Source organism: Canis lupus, chromosome 12 (genome assembly GCF_048164855.1).
Source record: "Canis lupus baileyi chromosome 12, mCanLup2.hap1, whole genome shotgun sequence".
NCBI classification, from domain to species: Eukaryota; Metazoa; Chordata; class Mammalia; order Carnivora; family Canidae; genus Canis; species Canis lupus.
The window spans coordinates 54,915,051-54,936,748 of NC_132849.1; the positions used below are offsets into that span (position 1 = coordinate 54,915,051).

General features: G+C 36.1%; 1 long non-coding RNA gene across 2 annotated transcripts in view; it reads left to right on the forward strand.

Moving 5' to 3' along the window:
- Positions 1-21,366, forward strand: part of LOC140600750 (uncharacterized) — a 361,628-nt gene extending 340,262 nt beyond the window's left edge. The window contains exons 3-5 of one of the 2 annotated variants that reach the window (XR_012003916.1): positions 17,674-17,764; positions 18,892-18,948; positions 21,005-21,366. This is a non-coding gene — a long non-coding RNA (uncharacterized lncRNA). Of the gene's footprint in view, positions 1-17,673; positions 17,765-18,891; positions 18,949-19,209; positions 19,238-21,004 lie in introns of those variants that run through there. The other variant, XR_012003917.1, reaches the window with a different exon arrangement.
- The last annotated feature ends 332 nt before the right edge of the window (positions 21,367-21,698 follow it).

A 21,698-nucleotide genomic window follows, 5' to 3' on the forward strand; every position in this document is an offset into this window, starting at 1 on the left:
TGACCTTAACTTAGCATGCCCCAAAGTGCACCTTGACCCTGACACTTGTTTTTCTAATTCCCAACTTGCACCTGGAGTTAGTCACAGCACCCATCTTTCTGTTCAAAAAGACACATCTTTAACTTCTCCATTCCTCTCACACTTGACACTCAGGACTTGCTCAATCTTGTCTCTAACTTTAAAATAGATCCTGAATTGGAAAAACCTTTCTCTCTCTCTCTCTCTCTCACCTGAGTTCATCATCTCTCTCTGGTTCAGTGTTGTAACCCTTACTCCACCTCTCTCCTTCTTTAACTGCCTTTCTTTGTCACAAAATCATTGAACTAATTCTTTTAAAGATAAGTCACCTCATGTCACTACTGTACTCAGAACTCCAAGGGCATGACATCTCAAGCAGAGTAAAACTCCACATTTTTGACATGCACTTTGGGATCCACGTATTAGAGTGCCTACCTTGACATTTCCTCCTGCTACTTTTACTCTTCTCCACGTCCCTCCACCATGCTGGGCTCCTAGTAGTTTCTTCAAAATTCAAGCTGTATTCTGGTTAATTGGCATTTACTTTTAACTCTGCCCCAAAGAGCTTACCCCAAATATTTATATGCCTCTTTCTCTCAAATGATGCTAGTTTGAATGTTCTCTTATCAGCAAGATCATCCCAAGCAATCCAGTTACCTGGTATGCCCAGCCACACTTCTTCCCCTTCTATTCTCTTTCCATTTAATCTGATTTGTCCTGCTATCTGATATATAGGGATCTGATGGTTTGTGGTCATTCTCTCTCCCCTCCCTCCCCCACTGGAATGGAAATGTTGTAAGAGCAGTCACTGTATCTTCAGTGCTTAGAAAAGCATCTGGTACCATGGTAGGCATTCATTCAATCAAGATTTCTTGAATGAATGGTTGAATATATTAATAAATATTTTTATTTATGATGTAAGGCATGAGTAAGGAAATCCTTGCATTAGTATATACAAATATATTTGTATCAGTGAATTTTGTAAGATTTATCATTTGACTTTTTTGTTGTTGTTGTTATTTAATTTATTTATTCATGGGAGACACAGAGAAAGAGAGAGGCAGAGACACAGGCAGAGGGAGAAGCAGGCTCCATGCAGGGAGCCTGCTGTGGGACTCGACCCCAGGCCTCCAGGATCACACCCTGGACTGAAGGCGGCGCTAAACCGCTGAGCCACCCTGGCTGCCCTCATTTGACTTTTTTATCAAATAATTTTATGTACAGCATTATGAAAGTGCATTTGTACTTTTTCTGAATAACAGAAAGTGTTATTTCTTTTATTCTGTCCTGTGTTCCTTTTAGACATTGCTGTTCTTTTAAATGATCACATGATGTGGCTATAAGGGAAGTTATTTTACCTTGCTTTTGTACTATATAAGATTTTTATGACATCCATTTATTTATATCGCCTTTATTTTATTTGTCCACCAGTCTTTCTCTTTTACTTCAGTATCTTTAAAAAAAAAAAAAGATTTTATTTATTCATTCATGAGAGACACAGAGAGAGAGGCAGAGGCATAGGTAGAGGTAGAAGCAGGCCCCTCAAGGAGAGCCCGATGTTGGACTCGATCTTGGGACTCCGGGATCACGCCCTGAGCAGAGGCAGATGCTCCACTGCTGAGCCACTGAGGCAACCCTTACTTCAGTATCTTTAAATATTTTTTTCATTATATTTCTACATGCCATCTAAAATTCAAAACTAGGAAGAAGTGAACATACACACATATACACATACTCATACCTAAAGATACAGTTTAAAGATAAGTTATCACAGTGGCAATAAATGAAGTATGTACACATTGTCTTTTATTTGTAATGTATAAATCTGTTAAAAATTATGTGAAATTTCAACTAACAGGGCATATATTCTAAATATATTTCTTTTATACTCAAAGATTTAATTTAATAGACATGTATAGTGAAAAGAATGACTGTTCTGAAGTCTTCTGGCTTCATAAGTCAAATGCAAAAGTTTAAATAGGACTCTACTGTCTACTTTTTCATCCCTACAAATAGTGCTATCATAACTTATTGGCATATCTTCTCTTCCAGTATGTAAGCTTCTTAAAAATAGTGCCATGTTTTATTTGTTGCTATAATCAAATTATAGCCATACAGTGTTCTGTCTTCTAACATGCACTTTTAAATGAATCAACCTCACGATAAAAATAGGTTTCTAGATTTTCAAGTTCTTTTATAGCCTTGTGATCAAATGATTTGATTAAATTATGATATTTATAAAGCAGATATTATAAATAAAAAATTAAATGATGGATAACCCACAAATTTTTCTAGAAGAAAGTGAAGCAGTGGCTCTGTCATAATTCTAAATGTAAAACTCCATTTGGACACAGGCTGCTTCAAAATGAGTTTTTTTTAATTGAAGTCAGAAATTCTGATCGGTGAGATGGGGCTTATTAGAAGTTTCTCTGTGAGTAAGGAGATGGTGTGATTATGTTCAGTGAAAAAGATGTATTCATGCTAAAATTGTTCGGTAGACATATCTGGAGAAATGTTTATTACTTATGAAAAGCAAACAAGAAAAAAAGAGGATTAAATTCAGTGGTTGGCTTTTTTTTTTTTTTTTTAAGAGGTGTTTTGGCACCAGTAAAGGACATCTAAATGCACAGAAATGATAATTTTAAAGAGTTAAGTTCATATCCTCATGACAGATATAGATAGAATTTCTTGAAAAGCCATGTTGAAAGAACAAAGATCATATTAACCCAACTCAGAATCTTTCACACATTGACTTCAACATTTCCAGTGAATCATATATGAGCCTGTTAGACTCTCTAATGAAATGTATGCCAGATTAAGGAAATCTTCTGCCAATTTTTGCTTTCCCAATTTTATAGAAAGAAGCAAGGCATGGTGAAAATATGTAGATATCTCACTCAGAAATATTTTTTCTATGCATATTAGTTTTTGGAAATGTAGAAATTCTGTTTCATGATTTATTTATAAATGTTTGTCTCACACACTTTTGCACAGTACTACAATTGTTCTAATGAAAGTATCTGTTGTCAGCATGACTCCTCCAAGAAATAAGTGAATTTTCTGTGGGCAACAAAATAAATACGGATGTCCCCCATCACCATTTTCTGAGCTTGGATGCTTAGTTACACTTTATTCCATTATTGAATGCCGATCTGGAATTTTAATGGTTTGTAGCAATATGAATGTTTTTTAAGGATACTGGTCTATGGAATATTCTTGCTTATTATCCCCATGGGACCAATTCAACCTTTTTTGGTGCTTGTCATCCTACTCTTGTCTCTCTACTTGGTTACCTATTTGAGTATTTACCTGCCATATAGAATAATAAAATCTTACTGTTAAGGAGGAAGGTTTTAATACAGCTTTTGGTAACTGATGGAATGATGTGCCACAAATTTCTTTCAGCATGTATTTGGGTGGCCTCCTATCCAGCCTGGTTGAACTCTTCCTTTATTGCATAAATTCAGCATAAACCTTCCTCCTAGTTCTTGTCAATACTGTTCCTTTCTCTTGAAAGCCCCTCCTAATATTTTTTCATGTCCATTCCGACCCAATTAATTAAGATGCTCTAACCTCTAAAGAAGTTTTCCTATTCCTCTTTCTTCCAAGATTGAATAGCTAATATTTATTGAATGTTTATTGTGTGAAAGGCACTCCAGTAATTACTAAGCATCTTGTTTGTTTTTACAACAAACTATTAGCTATCGGTATGCTCATTTTATATATCATGAAGTTGAGATTTTTGTAGGTTGAAAACCTTGCTAAATTTAAACATTTTCTATATGAAAGAGTGGTATTTATACCCAATTGTTTCTACTCCAAAACCCAGGTTCTTAAGTTCAATTATTAATTGCATTATACATTTTCTGATCTCTGTTGTTGTGAACCACTTTAATAACATGTACCAGAGTCTACTTAGGTTTCTTATTGTATGTAAACGTTGACCTGGATATTAGTCATGTCCCCTTTGGGAAAAGGATAAGAACCCAAAACATATTCTGTACAAACAAGAACAAATACTGCAGTTTTCATTCTGTGTAGCTACTCTGTATCTATAAAGTGTATGTGTAAATTTTTAGTTGAATTTACTTGAACGAGAGTCCTTATCCATGGTCTTGCCCAAAGTAGAATGTTTTTATGGCTAAATTTTCTGCTTGCCATCCTGGCAAAGACATCAGTTAGATATCTACACATTGATGGAGAAATTCAATCTAACATGTAGCACATTTCTTGAGAGGCCTTGTAATTTTACTCTATGGAGGAAACAGGTATTCTTAGCAGGAGCTAGAAACATCTTGACTCAGAATTCCCCTGGGGCTCAGTGATGCCACAGACAGACTTTTGGGGATTAGTTTATTTAGACAAAAGTTATTAGAGGGAATGGCTGGGCAAACTGCTCTTAGCAATAGCTATATTGAGAGCATAAGAGATGTATTTACTTAGTAAGGACAAAAATGTTCCACAAAATACTGAGTTCCTGGTTATAAAGTGCCCTGCAGGGGGGTATAAATGAAAAAAAAAAAAAAAAAGAACTAACTAGCAAGGTAACTAAATTCTGCTTCAAAGCTTTGATTCGAATGAGCATTTAAGAAGCATTTTTTTTCCAGTGGCAACTCATTGATTTCTCTCTGAATGAGATTAAATATTCATTTTAAAAGGATAAAGACTAAACCAACAAATAAAAACCTTTTTTTGCTTATTTTAAATTATTGTATAAACTGTGTAATCAAAAACATATTGGAAATCAAAACAGTGTTAAAATGTCAACTACAACTTCCCTGTTGTGTTATGGCAAATAATTGCATTTTTAAACTCTCATAATTGCAAGATTGAAAGAGCAGAGCAAGAATATTTAGTGTTTATCTCCTCCAAATATGTCCACTGTGTGGGAAGCAAACTAAATTATGTAGAACACCAAAGGAAGTCTACCTAAATCTCAAAGTTAGTAAGTGAAAAGGCAGGATTCAAAGGCAGACCTTACAAACTTTCTAAAACATTGCTTGCTCCAATTGACACATTGCTAATTTCTGCTGGGCATAAAGAAACACGGAAATTAGCACTTGAGTTGCTTAGAGGTCAGAGATTCATACCCAAGTAAGCAGACATCTTTCCCAGGAGCCCAGTGTTGCACCTGGGAAATAATGAAGCTTCTAAATTGACAGATTAGTTTTCTATTAGAGTGATAATTACCCGTTATGGTAACTGCCTACCTTAAAAGTATCTCTTAATGTTGATCAGAATATATTATCATTTCTTTGTTATTATTTCTATTTTAAGTAAGGATGTTGAATTCCTCTGTGTAAATGTCCATCAGTTTTGAGGACAGACTCTAGAACCAGAATTTTTTAGATGACCCCAGCTCTGCTATTTATTCTGTGAAACTGGGCATGTTTGTATCATCTCTGTGCCTCAGTTTCTTTCTTTAAAAAAAATATATTTTATTTATTTATGATAGTCACACAGAGAGAGGCAGAGACACAGGCAGAGGGAGAAGCAGGCTCCATGCACCAGGTGCCCGACATGGGACTCGATCCCAGGCCTCCAGGATCACGCCCTGGGCCAAAGGCAGGCACCAAACTGCTGCACCACCCAGGGATCCCATGTGTCTCGGTTTCTGAATTGCAAGCCAAAGATTAGAATAGTATCTACCTTAAAGTATTATTGTAGGAATTTAATGACTTCAAAACTGAAAAGCTCTCAGAACAGTGTTTTTCATATTGTAAGTCAAATATTGCCTTCTATTATGTTTCTAGGTTGTTACAACAAAAATGTAATTTAGACAGTAGATTCACTGATATTTTTCTAACTTTTTCCAGAATGTGTAAATAAATTACATGGATAATATTCATATTCAATCCCAGTTGTAAAGTTAAAACAAAACAAAAAAATCTGTTCTAAATCCTCATGATATTCTGTTTCATTGTCAGAAATGTTTGGGAAGACAATCCCATACCTTACAATCCTTTTGATATTATAACAACTTATAAAGTTTCATCTACTGCATAGAAATTATCCATTATTTACACATTGTTACTAAATTAGTTAATTGACCATGGCTTGTAATTAAATCTGAGGTGGATATTAAATTATTCATGCTGTAAATAAATTAATGCTCAGAGATTTTGCTTTCATTTTTAGAATATTTTATTAGCACTCCTTTACTCTGTAACGTACCCATTTTCACTTCTAATGGGCCGTGATTTTTCACAGATGGGCACTATGAACCCATAAAAAGTTGGTGTGACTAATTTGAGTTTACCCTGCTTTGTCTTGAAAATCTTTCCAGTTGTTCTTTCTAAAGTTTGCAATTGCATCTGACAGGCTGATGCAGTGTAGACCTTTGAAATATGGCTTCAGTGTAATGGGGCTGTCTTTCTGACAATTGCATCAAAATTCAAGCATCAAAATCAGCTTTGTGTGTATCAAAATTGTTTCCTTATGATGTTATAAATAATCCTATCCAGTTATGGTCAAATTACAATGACCAATGTAAGATGAAATGTGACTAGTGTAATATATAGAAAATAGATGACAGTGGGTACAGCTCATGGCTTCATATGTTTATTTATGGTGTCATCCTTGTGTCTATACACCCCTGTGTATGCACGCCCATACACACACCTGTAGACTCAGAGTATCTTCTCATAACATTGTAGAGAAATTATGTAAAAAAGCTAGTCTCAGAAACTATTCTGTTCAATTTCATTAATATCTGTTGATCAACTTATTATTATTATTACAGTGATCATAGAGTTTTACAGAAATAGAGCAAAGGACTTGTGAATGCTCAAGTTTCTCATGGAAGATGTTACCTGTGTGCACACTGTCTTTGCGGAGGTTAAGGAATTCTATCAATGCATTTCCATGACCATGGGTTTCACGGAAGCACTGTGGACTTTGCTGAGTAGCCTGGAGGTCTCATTGGCCATCTTGATGATTCTAGAAGGTTAGAAAAAAATTAAAATGGCATTATAATGTATATATAACCATCCTTTTCTGGATACATTTACATGTAGTTAAACAAGTCAAATTAGGCATAGCATTAAGTTATGGATTCTCTATGGATTCAAATAAGATACATTCCCAGTCCTCCGGGGCCTCGCATTCTAATAGAGAGGCAGACACATAAATTCATGCAATAGATCATGGTGCCATGATCAGTGGGCAAGTTGAAGGAGGGACACAGTGAACAAGGAATTGATGAAACATTATAGAAAACAAGGAAAGACTCTTGGCAGAAGTGACCCTTGAGTGAATACCTTAGAGAAATGAGTGGATGCCTTGAGAAAAGAGTGAAAGGGATGGGCAAGGGAGTTACCTTGAAGACACAGTAAGGAAGCCAGACAGCTAAGAAATGCAAAATCATTCCTTTCCTCAAACAACTTAATTCCTATGTGAATAAAACCCAGTCCTAATTATTTATATTTCTTTTTTTTTAAGATTTTATTTATCCATTCATGAGACACACACACACACACAGAGAGAGGCAGAGACTGAGGCAGAGAGAGAAGCAGCCTCCATGCAGGGAGCCAGATGTGGGACTCGATCCCAGGACTCCAGGATCATGCCCCGGGCCAAAGGCAGGTGCCAAACTGCTGAGCCACCCAGGGATTCCCCTATATTTCTTTCAAATTGATATGTCTTTCAACTTATTATCACAGTGCTCATTGTATTTATTAAACTCCACGACTCGTTACGTACACCAAAAGTACCACCAATATTACATAAATAACATATCTTAAGTGAGCCTTGCTAGGATATTAATATAAACTGCAGAGTATCTCCTACAGTCCTTCTTCAAATAGTTTGAGCTCCTTTGTCAAGGTTCATATCTTAGTTCATTCAGGCTGCTATAACAAAAATACCATTAACTGGTAACTTAAAATGATAAACATTTATTTTTCCCAGTTCTGGAGGCTGGAAGTCCAACCCTGGCAGATGCAGTATCTGGTGAGGCTCACTTCTGGGTTCACAGAGGGCCGTCTTCTCACTGTGTCCTTGCATGATGGAAGGGCTGAGAGAGCACTCTGAGGCCTCTTTTGCAGGGTCAGTAATTCCATTCTGAAAGTAGAGCCCAGTCACCTCCTGAAGACCCCTTCTCTTAGTACCATCACCTTGGGAGTTAAGATTTCAACATATGAATTCAAGAGGACACAGTCATGCAGCCAATTGCAGTTCTATAAAAACAGAAATAGTGGCCTTCATTATCAGTCAGGGTGTTAGTCTGGCTAAATTAGGCAGACAATGAACTCATGAAAAGGATGTAAGATACTGGATAGTATGCAGGGTCAACAGGAGGGCTTGAAAGCTTGACTTGGAGAGTGGGCAGTTAGTTAAGATATCACTCATCCACAGAGCCAGGGCTGTGACACCGAGCAATCACTGCTTCATTTTGCACTGATGGCACCACTTACACACTTACACTGGGTGCTGCGCACTCACTACATTGGCATAACTGCCCTGCTTCCCTGTAAGCTCCATATTATTGAACTATCCCAAAGCTACTCTGCAATTTCTCCTCCTTTGTGTCAATAACTCCTGATTCAAAGTCTGGGTCACTTGCATCTGACAAGTGATGTCTCTATACACTCATTCCAAACCTGGGAAAGCAAGTTTTCTTATACAAAATATGTTTAATACATTACTCAACCCAAGTGTGGATAAGCTTTCTATACTGAACTAGTATTGTTTCCATGACCTATTTCAATATAGAATCAGGGAAGAATATAAACTTTGTTGAATCTATTTGGCATGTGAAACTTAAAAAAAAAAAAGAAGTGGAATGTTTATTTCAACTTGGAATTTTATGAAGAAAATAAAAGAAATGTAAACTGTATCTGCTAAACATGAAACTGTGTTTTAAGGGGGCTTAATTTGTAGAGGACCGTTCTAGAAAGATGGAAGGGTAAGTTTTCAAAATTTAGATTTGAACCCCAACTTACTGTTCAATCATTATAAAAACAGTTAAAATTATCCATCAATAAAAATGTACCCCTTGGAATGCCTGGGTGGCTCAGTGGTTGAGTGTCTGCCTTTGGTTCAGGTGGTGATCCTGGGGTCCTGGGATGGAGTCCCACATCAGGGTTCCCCTAGCAAACCTGCTTCTCCCTCTGCCTATGTCTCTGCTTCTCTCTCTGTGTCTCTCATGAATAAATAAAAATCTTTTTTTTTTTAATGTACCCTTTATTGGAGATAAGATGAATGTACCTAGAAAATCTCTGGTAAGTGGGGCTCATGTCAGAAGACAGCTGGAACTTGGATCCAATGGCAGACACAGGTAGCTGGAAGTTCAATGCTCTGGGGTAAGAAATACTGCTGCTTCACCATATATTTTGGGAAAATGAATCTAGGATCACTGAATGAAACAAAGGACTGGGATAAAGTTCCTACATCTTTTGATAAAGACAGAAAATATGAAAGAGGTAAGAATGTATATTCTGCTGTTATTGAGTGAAGTATTCTACAGATATCCATTAGGTTGAATTGGCTTATAGTGGTGTTCCAAGTTAAAGATATATGTAAATGTTACTCTTCTATAGCTCTATTCCTGTTTCCATTTTTATTTCATTATTATTATTTATATTGACTTCATATATGGCAGAAACCAACAATACTTTGTGATATTCCTGACTTTATAAAATGTTACATCTTTGAAAAAAACTTGAAAGAATAAAGAAGAACAAGTATTTGTTTATAGTTTTGTTACATTAACTTCCTTATTTATCATTTTTGGTTTTCTTCATTTGTTCTCATGGATTTGATAAAATCTGGAGTCACTTCCTTAAACCAATACAACTTTAATTCTTCTCATCTTTTTTTGTGTTCTTTCTGGAAAATATATTACAAGTATATTACATTTATGCATGTTATAGGGCCAAAAATTACATTGTATGCGTATCATTGTCTATAATTACTTTTAAAATAAGTTTAGAAGAATGAGAAAAATATGCATTTACATGTCTTTTATAATGACACAATTACTCTTACTAGTCTTAGTATTTCTTGTAAAGTGGGTCTCATAGCAACAAATTATCCCATTTTTTCCAGCTTTACTGAGGTATAATTGACATATAAAAATTATATATGTTTAAAATGTGCAGTGTGATGTTTGATAGATATATACACATTATGAAATCTTTACCGCAATCAACCTAATTAACATATCTATCACCGCACATGGTTATCATTTCTTAGAGAGTGTTACAAGAACACTTAAGATCTATTCTTGTGGCAGATTTCATGTATACAATACAGTATTATTACCTCTAGTTACCATGCTTTTAGATCTCTGAGATTTATTCAGCATACATAATTGAAGTTTTGTGCACTTTGACCAGCATCTTTCCATTTCTTCACACCTCAGGCCCTGGCACCTACCTGCCTTTCTATTCTCTGCTTTTAAGAGTTCCACAGTTTTAGGTTTCATATATAAGTGAGATCATACAGCATTTAACTTGCTGTGTCTAGCTTATTCCATTTGACATATGTCCTCCAGGTTAATCCATGCTGTCAAAGTGGCAAGGGTTCCTTCTATTTTAAGACTGAGTAATATTCCATCATATAGGTACCACATTTCTCTATCCATTCATCTGTCCATTGACACTTAGATTGTTTCCGTATCGTGACTTTTGTGAATAGTGTTATAGGGCACACAAGAGTGCAAATACTCTTCAAGATTCAGATTTTATTTCCTTTGAACACATACCCAGATGTGAGCTTGATGGATCTTATAATTCTATTTTAACTTTTTGAGGAATCGCTATACTGTTTTCCATAATTGGTGTAGCAATTTACCTTCCCACCAACAATGGGCAAGGATTCCCTTTCCCTCATATCCTTGCCAACACTTGTTATCTCTTGTCTTCTTGATAATAGCCCTTCTAAGCAGTGATCCCTGATTGTGGTTTTGATTTGTTTACCTGATTGCTAGTGACACAGCACACTTTAATATGTATCTCTTGCCCATTTGTATGTCTTCTTTGAGAATTACCTATTCGGATCCTTCGACCATGTCTTTCAATTGTTAAATTTATTTATGTGCTTTTGCTGTTCTGTTGTTTGAGTTCCTTATATATTTTGGATATTGATTCCTTATCAGATACATGGTTTACAAATATTTTCTCCCATTCTGTAGGTTATATCTTCATTCTGTTGATTATTTCTTTTGCTGTGAGGAGCTTTTTGCAGTAAATTATCTAAAAAGAAACTAATAAAACAATACCATTTATCATAGCATTGAAAAATACCTAGGAATAAATGTAACCAAGGAGGTTAAAAATCAGTACACTGCAAACTATAAAACAACCATGAACAACATTCAAACACAAATAAATGGAAAGCTATGCCATGTTCATAAATTGGAGAAATTAATAGTGCTAAAATATCCATACTACCCAAAGCAATATAGATTCAGTGCAGTCTCTATCAAAATTCCAAGGATATTTTCTATAGAAATAGAGAAAAAAATCTTAAAATTTATAAAATAAATAAGTCATGGGGTTATAATGCACAGAATGGTGACTGTAGTTAATAATATTGTAGTGCAGACTTGAAAGTTGCTGAGAATAAATCCTTAAAGTACTCATCACAGGAAAAACAATCTTCTTGTAACTTTGTATGGTGATATAACTATGTATGTATGTATGTATGTTACTATGTATGGCTGATAACTAAACTTATGGTGGTGATCATTTAACTGTGTATGCAAACATGAAATCATTATCTTGTCACCTGAAACTAATAGAATGTTCAATGTCAATTTTACCTCAATTAAAAAGAAAAAAAAACATAAATTAAAAAGCTATCAAAAACATTTTTAAAATTCATATGGAGCCACAAAAGACCTTGACACCAAAACAATCTTGAGCAAGAAAAAAAGCTGGAGACATCACTTTTCCTGGTTTCACAATATATTACAAACCTATAGTCATTAAAGCACTCCTGGCATAAAGACCGACATATAAACCAACAGAACAAAATAGAGGGCCCAGAAATAAGCCTACACATATACAGCCAACTCATCCTCAACAAGGGTACCAAAAATACACAATGTGGAAAGGATAATCTCTTCATTAAATGCTGTAGGAAAAACTAGGTATCCACATACGGAAGAATGACATTGGACCCTTGTCTCACACTCACACTGTATACAAAAATCAACAACTAGGAAGAGAGTCACATGAAACCTACAATTGTAAAAGTATTAGAAAATATACATAAGAAGCCTCTTAACATTCGTCATTGATATTTTTTCTCCCTGACGTGACCCCAGAACCACAGGCAACAGAAGCAAAATAGGCAAGTGAGATTATGTCTCAATTTTTTACTTGAGGAAAAATCTTTCTGTTTAAGAAAGTCTTTTGGATGAAGAATAGCTTTTTCTGGATGTAGAACTCTGTTGACAGTTGTTTCTCCCCTTCAGGCACATTGAATACGTTATTCCATAACCTAAAGGACAAGTCTGTGTTTTCTTGCTTTCAAGATTTTCCCTTCTCTTTAACATTTTTAATTTCTACCACAATGAGTCTCTGTGGATCCCATTGTGTTTTTCCTGTTAGAGTATGTTGAGCTTCCTGGGCTTTTAAATTAATGTTTTCCAATAAATCCAGAAAGTTTTCAGCCATTATTTCTTCAAATATTTTTCCCTTTCATCTTTTCCTGTCATATTCATTACGCATGTGTTGGCATAGTCTTGGCGTCCCACGTTTCTCTGAGGCTCTGTTCATTTTTCTTCATTCTTTTTTCCTGCTCTTTGGATCACATCATCTTTGTCAGTCTATATTCAAGTTTATTGATTCTTCCTCTCTGTTCAGATTTACTGTTCAGCCCCTGTAATAAATTTTTTACTTCAGCTGTTATGTATTTCAACTCGAGAATTTTCGCTTAGATCTTTTCTAATAATTTATTTTTATTTTTATTTTCTATTTGAGTCAACAGTTTCATCACACTTTTACTTCTGTAATCGTGGTTTCTTTTAGTTCTTACTATATGTATAATGGCTATTTTGAAATCTTGGTAAATTGGTTGGTTGTTCTCATGGGCTGGTTTTGTTGCCTGCTGTGTGTGTGTGTGTGTGTGTGTGTGTGTGTGTGCATGTGCATGTGAGATGGGTCATATTTTCTTGTTTTAAGGAAACAACTTTTTATTCTATTGAATACCTCATGTTATGCTGCACATGTTGCACATAGAACAGTTTTTTAGAAATACACAATTTAGGGGCACTTGGGTGGCTCATTCAGTTGAGCCTCCAACTCTTGGTTTCCATTCAGATTATGATCTCAGGGTCTTGAGATAGAGCCCCATGATGGGCTCCATGCTCACCAGGGAGTCTGCTTGAAGATCCTCTCATTCTTCCCCTTCCCTCACTCTCTCTCTCTAAGATAAATAAAAAAAAAAAGAAATGTACAGTTCAAAAAATTTTGTAAAACAACGTATGCAGCCTCAGTTTGTAAGCCACTGGACTTGCCAAACCCTCGGGCATCTTTGACCTTCATTTTACTATCCAAGGACGCTTTGGATTACAAAACAAGTATGGGCAGAGCAGGTCTTCAACCTTGGCTCTTCTGTCCTTTTCGGAATTTTTCTCAATTTGGTCAAAGTTTTACCTGATTTATCTTTAGCTTGTTTTTACCTGACTCATTTCCCACATGTAGTTTTTTCAATGGTTTTTGCATCCTCTCAAGGATAGAGGCTCCCAGGAAGAATTGGCTCTTCGCTGAGGTGGATGTCTAGGGTATTTTGTTGTAAAAGGACCTCATTCTGATCTCTTCATAACAAAAAGAGACGAGATCTTAACCCAGCTTCACCTTTTCTAGCAAAAAGACACAAATGCTAGATGCAATGCACATTTATTCTGTCATTCTTCTTCTCAGTTCTTTCTAGGCTGACAGCTGGATAGCATGAAATAAGGGGTGCTTTTGGCCAGCCAGAAATATAAAGGCCATAAAGAAACAGCACACACTGCACTCATTTCCCATAAAACAGGACCATTTTTATTACTTCTGATTTATAATAGAAATGACAATTGCATATATTTCTTCACACGTGTACAGAATCAAACGCAGAACATAAAACTCTCTGAACAATACAGGACTCTACCAATTAGGTTTGAAATTGAATACTTTTCCTGTAGTCAAAAAACTTGAAAAACATTCCTGATGGAGTGCTCTCTCTCTCTCTCTCTCTAGCTCTCTCTCTCTCTGATACATATACTCACAAACTTACAAAAATTTTACCAAATGAATAACCAAAGCTTAGAATCCATCATCATTATCTATGTCATATAAAGTTGGTATCTAAAATTATTTCCCATGAAGGTAAAGTTAAATATTTTAAGTTTTTTTGGCACTTTAAAACATCTCAGAGTACTTTGTCCCGTAATTTTAATAAATGCTACAGAGTGGTAGCTTTTTTTCCCCCCTTCTTCCTTTGTAATCTTATGAATATAAAGATTCTTTTGCCCAAAATGATGCTTTTCATCAGATAAGTGCAAATATGCCCATGCATGCATTTTTACACATAATTTCATGGTGTGCGCAAAATATATCCGAGGATCACAGATCAGAGTGTCTGTTTTATAAGACGATGGGAAAGGAATAAATGTGTATCGCGCACTACATTGATAACATATGCTACTTCATGTATAGCATCTCATAGAAGTGCCAATATATTTTAGAAATGAGGACTTTGAGGCTCAATAGGGTAGTTAATCCAGTCACATAGTGAGCACATAGCCCAGCTGGGATGCAACTGACATCGTCTGCTTTCACAGTTTTCCATTTCACCATCTCTAGTGTTAATCAAGAGCTAATAAAGGTTGAGTCCACAAGTAGTGCTTTTTCTCCAGGAGTCAGTCACATGTCATGATAAAGCATCCTCCTCAGTGATTAGTAGTTGGATGAACTTGGTAGACTTCACTTCTCTGTGCCCCCATCATCCACATCTGTGAAATGGGGATAAACAGATCTTCTCACCGTTACGAAGAGTAAGAGATTGAATTAGGGAAATAGCTTAGAGCCTAATATGTTCCTACGACATAGACTGTTTCATAGCATGGAGCATGGAAGCTCCCCAGTGTATCCTAATAATCATTATCTTTTCTCTAATTCTAATAGCTTGGTTCTTTTACCTCTTATGCTATAAATATGTGGCTCGTAATATTCCCCCCAGAGATTTCTTTATTTTTCTCTCTTTCTGTCTCTCTCTTCTTAAAAGATTTTATTTATTTATTTATTTATTTATTTATTAATTTATTTATGAGAGATTTGATTTGAGCAGAAACCAAGAGTCAGAGACTTAACCAACTAAGCCACCCAGGCACCCCTCTTTTTGTCTCTTTCAGGAAATTTTGTTCTGGTGTGTCTATAAAAAGACAATGCAAATATGTTAGCAAAAAGGCTAAAACAAGCCAGGGGACATTGATTGTATTGGCTTATTTTCCTGTCACTGAAATCTTAATTCTCCTGCTAGACTAAGCGTAGCAGATGTGGTGGCTCCTGGATATTGGTATGCAGATCCAGTGCATCCATAGTGAATTCAGTTAGTGGTTCCTGACTCATTTATGCAGAATTTAATTCTCTCTTTTCTCGTGGTATTATTATAAAGCAAGATTTCAAAAACTGATTATCTTCTATCACTTTTGTCATACATGTATAGTCTATATTTACTGCCAGGATTCACTCCTCAGTTAAAGTCCTATGTATTCACAGGATACCTTGTGCCCTCCTCTATAGTAATTTGCCTGCTCCAATTTCCCTATTTCTAGCTATAAATGATAATGATACTAAATAATGATACTAAGAACAAGGAGTTGCTGGAAGGATTAAGGGAAGTATTTGGCTACTTTTCTGTGTTGACTTGGCTAGACCATGGTGCCCATTTGGTCAAGCACCAGTCTAGACGTTGTTGTGGAGGAGGCATGTTTCAGATGTGAAAAACATTTAAATCAATAGATTGAGTAAAGCAGATCACCTTCCACAATGTGGGAGAACCTCATTTTATCAGCTCAAGGTCTTATTTTATTTTTAAGATTTATTTACCTACTTAAGAGAGGGAGTGCACGTGTGCTTGTACGCACGAACGCACACACACACACAGAAATTGGGGGAGGAGAGAGGGAGAGAATCCCCAAGCAGACTCCCCACTGAGTGTGGAGCCCTACACCACAAAACCTGGGGCTCAATCCCACCACCATGAGATCATGACCTGAGCCAAAACCAAGAATCAGTCACCCAGTTGACTGAGGCACCCAGGTGCCCCTGATCAGTTCAAGGTCTTAGGAGAAAAAACTGTGGTCCTCAAAGAGAAAGGAATTCTATCTTAAGACTGCTCCTGCTGGAATTTCCATACTTCCAGTCAGGTCTGAAGATGTCAAATTTGCCAACCACTATAATCATGTGAACTGGTTCTTTAAAATAAGTGTACCATTTTTTTTATTTTTAATTTTTTTTTAATTGGTGTTCAATTTACTAACATACAGAATAACACCCAGTGCCCGTCACCCATTCACTCCCACCCCCCGCCCTCCTCCCCTTCCACCACCCCTAGTTCGTTTCCCAGAGTTAGCAGTCTTTACGTTCTGTCTCCCTTTCTGATATTTCCCACACATTTCTTCCCCCTTCCCTTATATTCCCTTTCACTATTATTTATATTTAACCTTCTAAATGTCTACCTATATACACATACACATACTATTGCTTCTACTTCTGAGTGTCTAGGGAATCCTAATTAATACAAGAGGTAGCATATTTAGTGCTTAAAGTACTGCCTGTCTAAAACATATAGTTGGAAATACTTAAATAAAACCTGATAAACACCCAGTATAAAAATTAAATCATGGCTGCCTTATGGTTGAATCAGAATGAAGAGCTCACAAGATTTCTCTGCATAGGTGGCTCCCCCACCTCTTTGTTGTTGTCCATAAAGACCATATTTTAGGCATATATTGATAATCCTAGGAACACATTCTCCAATCTAAGGAGTTCAACCTTTGGCCTATTTGAGGTTTCCAGTTTCTGTCTACCTGGGACATAATCAAGTGCATCACCAGACAATGCTGATTCATAGAAGAAAGGCCCCGGTATTTGTCCTCCGACTTAGGCTGAGTTTTGTGATGCCCTTACTGTACTAGGACAATGACTGCTTTCATGTCCACATACTTTTCTCAAGACAATGCCTTCCAAGGAAAGATTTATAGTGATGATGGTCAACTTAGAACACATTAAAATCTAATTGGGAATCAAAAAAAAAATGAGTGAGATCTGATTTTACCCCTAGATTTTTTTTAAAGATTTAATTTATTTTATTCATGAGAGATACACAGAGAGAGGCAGAGACACAGGCAGAAGGAGAAACAGGCTCCTCACAGGGATCCTGATGTCAGACTCCATCCCCAGACTCTGGATCATACTCTGAGCCAAAGGCAGACGCTCAACCAATGAGCCACCCAGATGTCCCCACCCCCTAGATTTTATAATGGTTTTCAATTGTCAGCGAGCACATTAAGTTAAACAAACAAAAAAAAGCTGATTACATCAATGACCTATCTAATCAAAATCTCTGGATATTAGGCATCGCTGATTGGATTTTAAAAACTTACTTAAGGTGATTCTAAAATATGCATCTGGTTAAAAATATTGACCATCTTATTTCATGCAGCTTGTTTTCCTTGGTGACTAGAAGAGAGAAGTTAAAACAAATGACCTGTGATCCACTCACTTTCTTTAGGAGCTGTCCATCCCTGGAACAGGTAAGGAAAAAGAAGGCAGGTGACCTGCCCAGTCTAGTGTCCTTGTCAATCAGACCTCTAGTTAAGTGGATTAATAATATTCGCTTGAGGGAAGAGGCTTCATCTTGTAAATGCCCTTAGCAGGATCTTTCCTGTAAAGGATTACTAATAGGGAATAAACTTGGAACTGATGAGGCATGGCTCATCTGGAGAAAGTCATATAAGTGCTACAGCGGTCTGGGGTATACAATGGGGATGTCTTATAACTTAAATGCTCTTCATTGTGTTAGGTAATAACCTTTAAATCCGCACTTGGAGAATCCATCTCTTATTCTGAGCTAGTGAGTGCAGCCCTGATATGGGAAGACAAAGCTGGAAAGCTGCTTTGGTAACTCAGACCTCTCTATACTTTGCCCCAGCCTATTTATTGCCTGAATCCTTGGGATTGTTAGTAGAATTTGATGCTAGATAAGATCTCTGATGGGCTTGAGCCTGACTTAACAATCCTATCATTTGTGTTAAGTCACATAGAAATTAGTATTTGGGGCATTTTGGTTTACCAGTTTTTAAAGAGGTAGGCTGGAAATGGTAAAGTGGGCAATACTTAATTTTATCCCAATGGTCAGAAATTATAAACATCAGTGCCCTAGGCTGATTAAAAATATTTTTTAAAAGGTCAATGGAACAATTAGCTTGTGTATGTTGGACCACATCATTCCCTGACTTCTTACATGCAGACTTGGTTTTATATATCAAAAGGGAATAATTTGTGGTGACACAAGATGTTAATAATCTCTTATGAGATTAACACTATAGCATCTGTTCTGATAACAGTTTCATTTTTAAAAACCTGCCTATCTTTCATGGAACTATGCCCTTACGTTTATGTCTTCCATTCCCGGAACAGCTACTATGGTAATCCTGAGGAGGAATATCACCTCAGGAATCCAAAGCAATGCTCCTGAGATTCATGCCAATCAGCGTGAGCAGCATAAACAATTTGGTGACTGTTTCCAAATTAGCTAAATCACATCTGCTAATGTTCACTTCTATTTCATAATAGGTCTGTAGAGATCCCATAAAATAGTCTATCAGCAAATCTCACAAGTCTTCTCTAGGTCCTAATGAGACTTCTAAACTTTCCACAGTTACAAAGGGAATCAGGGAAGTTCCTGCTGATGAATCATCCATCATCCTTCTTGGTGGTAAGGAGTATTTTAAATATCATTTTTCTTGCATACTTATTTTTGATTGCACTAGGAACACTTAGCATGAGATCTACTTTTAAACACATTTTTTAAGTGTGCAATATAGTATGGTTAACTATAGGTACAAGGTTGTACAGCAGATTTCTAGAGCTTTTTCATATTCCTTAACTAAAACTTCATACTCCTTAATCAGCAACTGCTAATTTTATCTGCCTCCAGCCCCATTTTATCCTGTTTCTATATGTTTGTCTATTTTAGATACCTCATAAAATTGGAATCACTTGTCCTTCTGTGACTGGCTCGTTTCACTGAGGATAATGTCCTTCAGCTTCATCTGTGTTGTCAAAATGGCAGAATTTCCTTCTTTTTTTAAGGCTGAACAACATCATGTTATATGTATATTCCAATTTTTGCTATCCATTCCTATGTTAATGGGCATTTTGGTTGTTTCTGTATCTTGGAGGTTATGAATAATGTTAAAATGAACATAGGAGTGCAGATATTTCTTTGAGATTCTGATTTCTGTTCTTTTGGGTATATACCCATGAGTGAGATTGCTGGATCATGTGGCAATTCTGCTTTTAATTTTTCAAGGAACCTCCATATTGTTTACCATAGCTGCTATCCCATGTTACATTCCACCTACAGTGGATAAGTATTCCTATTTCCCCACACCTATAGCTATAGCTAACACCTATAGCTTTCTTCTTTTTGATAATAGCTCTCTTACAGGTGTGAGGTGATACCTTATTGTTGTTTTTATTTGCATTTCCCTGATAATTTATAATGTTGAGTATCTTTTCACTTGTATGTCTTCTTTGGAGAAATGTCTATTGAAATCCTTTGCTTCTCCCCCCTCCTACTTTTTAAATATTTTATTTATTTATATGAGAGAGAGAAAGATTGAGAGAGAACAGGAGCAGTGGTAGGAGAGAGGGAGAAGCAAGCTCCCCACTGAGCAGGGAGCTGGATCCCAGGACCTAAGACATGGCCTGAGTCAAAGGCAGATACTTAACCAACTGAGCCACCCAGGCACCCCTGCTTCCCTCTTGTTTGTTAACCAGCTTTATTTTTCTTTTCACTTAATGATATTGTGGATGTCTCTCCACATCACTAAAAATTCTTCCAAAAATGTAGAGATTTTTAATATTTGTATGGTACTCTATTTTTAGAATGTTCCATAGAAAAGTCCCTAATGGATATTTGGGCTTTTCCATTTTTTTTTCATTTTTTTTAAATAAATATTTATATGGTGCTTGCCATTGTACTCTTTTAAACACTTTACATTACTTAAATGTAATCTCTACTAAAACTTTATGAATTTGATACTATTACCTCCTCATTTTATAAATTAGGAAATTAAGCACAAAGGGAATGAGTGACTTGTCTAAGGTCACACAGCTACTGAGGTAAGTGGTGGAGCCTGATTAAAATCGAGGCAGACAAGGATCTTATCTACAGGCTTGTTATATTATACTGTTTCTCATTGATCAAGTGATCATAACTGAAGCTAAATATTGCATGCATCCTTAGTAATTTCTTTGCTATATGTGCCTAGATGTAGAACAATAAAGTCAAAGGATGTGCACATTTTACAGTTTTCGATGCAAATTGTCCCTAACTGTGCTTCTGGGTTCTTTTCTTTTCTTTTTTCTTTTCTTTTTTTCTTTTCTTCTTTTCTTTCTTTTTCATTTTTTAAATTGTAAAATATACATAATATAAAATTTACTCTCTGAACTACTTTTAAGTGTACAGCTCAGTGGTATTAAATATATTCATAATATTGCACAACCACCACAGCCCATCCCCAGAACTCTTTTCATCTTGTCAAACTAAAATTCTACACCCAATAGACAACAACTCCCCAGGTCCCTCTCCCTCTAGCCCTTGGCCATCATCATGCTTTCTGTCTGTGTTTCTCACTACTCTAAGTACCTCCTATATATGGAATCATGCAGTATTTGTCTTTTTGTGACGGCTTTTTCACTTAGCATAATGTCCTCAAAGTGCATCTGTGTTTGTAACATATGTCAGAAGTTCCTTCCTTTTTAAGGACTGAAGAAAAGGCCTTTCCATTATTTGAAGGAAATATTGACAAGAAATTTACCTACGTTTGACAAACCTGAAGGTCAGTAGAGTTCTGGAGATAATCTAAAGAGTTCTGAATGCTTGAAGACATCACCCAGCCTCCTGACTTTGCATCTTACTAACAATTTAGATATGAAGAAGTCAATAACTTCTCTGACTACTTCCAAGCTATAAGGTCACTGACATAGAGAACATGTAAATTTTGCTCTGGACCCACTTACTTTGACTTCATTAATCTCAAATTCTGATTTCTGAATCAACTTTCTGTCTTCTATTGTGGAAAATCAGGAACAAAAATTTGTCAATAAAGACATAATTCTCATTTCACTCAAATGTTCTCAAATATTTTTATCAAATACCCAAAAGGTTAAAGGAGAATCCTCAGTAATATGAAGTCTATTTCAAGTGTGCCTTGATTTTAAAGTTAAACATTGATTCAAGGTGTTTCATCTGTGTCATGATTTATGCAGTTGTTTTGTATACAATTATGTGGTTTCCCCATTCTGCTAAAGTTCTTTAAGTAAAAATGATGCTCAGACTGTACTGCCCATTAGAGCATCCACTAGACATTTTAGGCTATTAAAACTTCAGTTTCTCAGGTGGACTAGCCATACAATACTCAAACCAATACAATGCTCAATAGCCATAACCAGCTTGTA